This window comes from Pinus tabuliformis, chromosome 9, assembly GCF_031772625.1.
Source record: "Pinus tabuliformis cultivar Carrire ecotype Pingquan chromosome 9, CPIR1, whole genome shotgun sequence".
NCBI lineage: Eukaryota > Viridiplantae > Streptophyta > Pinopsida > Pinales > Pinaceae > Pinus > Pinus tabuliformis.
The window spans coordinates 1,542,430,352-1,542,434,606 of NC_142307.1; positions in this window are offsets into that span (position 1 = coordinate 1,542,430,352).

The following is a 4,255-nucleotide window of genomic DNA, read 5'->3' on the forward strand; positions in this document are numbered from 1 at the left end:
AGTGTCTCTTTTGCGTTGGGAATATGTTTACAAGTTTTACTCTAAAAAAATTGTTAATAAATATTCTATCTTTGTATATATATTCACTTAGTTAGGTTATTTTGTAGATAAGACTCATACGATGTCTTATTAAATTCTTCTTCATTCAGATGCTATGTGCTTGATTTTTATTATGTATAATTTGGGTTTTGTTTTTATTTGTGTGAGATGAAAATTCAGAGATTATAAGGTAAAACCACCTTCTCCTCTCTTAAAAGAATTCAATTTCCTATTTTTGTATTATTCACTGCAATTGTATACAACATAATCACAAAACTATTCTGTAAAATGTTTCAGGTACTTTTACTTTGAATAAAATAGTGCTTATATCCAACTCGAAGTTTCATTAACACATAATCCATTTCTTCCAGGTTGGTAGAATGCTACTCGATTTCTCTTTTGGGTTGCCCTGAGCAACATGATTACACTCTCATTAGGGACAACTTTCATTGTCATATTATATTTTCTTTTTGGTTGTCTATCTGACATATTAGACAATATTCACTAGAGTAATAGCTAGTTATAGTTACACTATGGTGTTTCATAAAAGGTTCTTTGATAAAGGACCAATTGATAGTAGCAACTTTGTTTTGATATTTTATCATTCTATAAGTTCCATTAGAAGTTATATACTCACACTCATTCTGTAAAACTTGTTTTGATACCCTATAGTGAGATTATATACTCACACTCATTCTGTAAAACTTGTTTTGATACCTTATAGTGAGATTAAAATGTATATTCACATTTGTATGTATTGTATGTAAGTTTTATGTTATTATTTTTGATAATGCATTAGTATAATCTCGTTGAAGATATTTATTTTTCCTTACATGGTAATAATGGCATCATTCTAAATGATGTATCATTTAAATGGAAGTTTGATCTACGAATTTGTTAATAATAATAGTTTTATTCATAATTCATTTCATTATTATTCTTTAGGTTTTGCCAGCGAACCATCTTTGTAATCTTTGTACTCTTATATTCTTAAATAGAAATCCATAAAATTACATAGAAAAGTAACACAATTTTTCCTTTACATATACTTCTCACACTTATTAGTTTTTTTATTTTTATTTTGGTATATATATATATCTATATATATATATATATATATATATATAATCTATTTTCTGGTGGGATAGCTTTTCTATAAAAACACTTTTTAATGCTAACATCCATAAGTTAAAATAACATTTTTGGTATAAATTATATTTTCACAAAACAATAGAAAAATATTTTGAGACTATACTTTATGTTTAATTAATTGTACCTAAAATCGAATGTCAACTCCGTCTTTCTATGATCTGACATGCATGAGTTAATTATGAGCGAATATTCAGTTTATTATTGATCATTGTAGGCAACACCACACTCCACTGCACGCAAAACAACATTGCACTTCAGTAAATGCCACATTGCACTTCATGAAGCACCACACTTCACTTCAGCAAAGCACCACACTGCACTTCAGGCAACACCACACTACTAGACTTCCCAATAGTTTCTCCGACAATTGGAACTAGTTTAACTCACTTTAACTTAGTTAAATTGAACTAATTAATTACAACTAAAAATAAACTCAACGATGGATCCTATTACATAGGATACACTCTACATGACTCTAGTGAGACCCTCAAATTGAATTAATTGAGCCAACTAAGTCAAATTGATGTGGAATTACAATTTTTATCCTAATTCAAGGTCAAATTAAATCAAAATATTTCTTGATGCTATTTTGAACATTTCTTGTTGTTATTTTCAACACTTCCTCTCAACAAGAAAGGGATTCACATCTATCCCAATCAAGTACCTTTGGAATGTTCTGCATGCAACTCTTGTCACTATTGTTGTTGTTACTGCAATATCTCCAACCAAAAAGCATCTAAATAAAATAAACTAAATAAATTGTGTTTGCAACTATCTACTGGGAAAATTGTGTTGTTGTTCACTTTGCTACTAAGCTTCCTACCATGTTGTCAACACTTCTCTACACTCCTCAATATATGGTTGGCATTGATCTTCATGCTACTAAATATTGTGGCCCCCTGTAGCGAGGTAATGATCCATGAGACAAACACACCTCAATGGAGCCTGCCCAATTTCTTCACTCTTTGGACTATTTCTTCACATCACTCCACCTCACACTTGGAGGTATGGATGGATGTGCTTCCTTTGCCCACTTGGATCAAAATTCCCCCCTATTAGAGGTCTCTACTTGAGTGGATGTCTCCACTCAGCCTCCTCTTTGATTCTCGAAATTTAGTTTCTCCACAACTTGTTGAGGTTGCTTCTGAGGCTACATGTTCAGAGGTCTAACATTCTCCTTCTCAACCACCAAATCTCTAGTCTCTTCCTTGCTCCTCAAGGCTTTGCATGCATGAGCTAAATATGATCTACTCATACTCGGGGGCTTCACTAGGGGAGCAATACCATACCACGTAAATTCATAATGGGGATATATATTGAGGAAAAATGACATAATAGATTGAGCATATATTAGGGGCTAAAGGGTTTTAATATTGGAATGTATAAAAAATGGAGCTCAAAGTTAATGAAAAAATATAAAGGGATATAAAAAATGTTAACAAAAAAATGGATACTTACTATATCTAGTAGGGTTTTTTTTAATTGGGAACAAGTATTATGTTCATATTGGTGGGGGGTTAAATAATGTGATTTTTAGAGATATTTTCCAATATGTAGTCAAATTAGGGGTATTTTTTAGTATGCCATGAAAGCATGTGATATGTCATAAGTTCATTGAGTGAAGCCCTCATGCTGCTACTGTTGTGATGCTACTTCCACACTGCTACTGCAACTAGTGCAATAATGAGTCTTGCCTTCCCAAATCTTGACGTATGAAAATCCATAAGGCTAATCACTTTGAAACGCTACTTCCACACTGCTACTGCAACTAGTGCAATAATGAGTCTTGTCTTCCGAAATCCTAACGTACGAAATCCCATAAGGTAATCACTCTGAATCTAGACTCCCTTTGAGTCTTGATTTCCCTATGGGAAATTTCTCTCCTCATTCTCCCCATATTAATGATGGAAACTTCTTTTTGTGTCACTAAATATTGGCTCATTGATTTTCCCACTAAAAACCTTCTTGCTCCATTAAGAAGTCTGCACATAGGGTCTTCTAGATCTAGCCTAAACTAGAGCTCCATCAATATGTAAGGAGAATTTCAAATTCTTCTTTTCTATTGTAATTTCAGCATTGATACCATGTAGAAATTTCTACAAATGTAGTTGTAATACCATGTAGAAATTCCTTGTAGATTCAAACTGCTTATGTAATTTTCTAAAAGAAAAGACTTAAATCTACTCTACTCATTAGCAAAACAATTAAATGATTGTGAAATCATGAAGCATATAAGAGAAATAATTCAATCAACATATTACTCAATGATTTCCTAGAGAAATCCATAGATAAAAACCCCTCCTAATTGTATATTGCATTAGTTAGAAAATATGTAAGGATTAGCCCGAGCAACCTCTAAATTATCTCTATTTGTATCACGACTTCCTAGACTGACTTTGGCCAACAGTTAGCCAATTTCCTAACCTTCCAAACTCCTACTTCCTTGTGTTGTTCAATAATGAATTAGGCCCTTATTTAATAGTAATTTTCCTCCATTGGATTGCACAGTTCCTTTAGGCCCCTCCTATGACTACATGCACCATGTGTATAGTTCGGATGATTATACAACTGATAGCACATTATCCCTAAACTCCAATATCAACTAGATCTTTCTCTCATATGCATGAGTTAATTATGAATGAATCTTCAGTTTACTTGTTGATCACTGTAAGAAGCCCCACACTCCATTGCAGACAACACGAAGTTTCACTTCAGGCAGCGCCACACTGCTAGACTTCCCACTAGTTCCTCCATTAGTCAGAACTAGTTTATCTCACTTTAACTCAGATAAAATATATTAACTAATTACAACTCAAAATAAATTCAACCAATGCTCCTATAATGTAAGAGACACTCTACATGACTCTAGTGAGACCCTCAACTTGAATTAAATGAGGCAACTAAGTCAAATTAACTTAGTTAACTCGTACATGTTTTCTTATGATGTGGAATTACAATTTTTCTCCTAATTTAATTTAAGACAAATTAAATCAAGAGCTTTCATGATGTTATTTTTAACATTTATTGTTTCTATTTTCAACAAAAAGAAATATTTTTTTAAGCA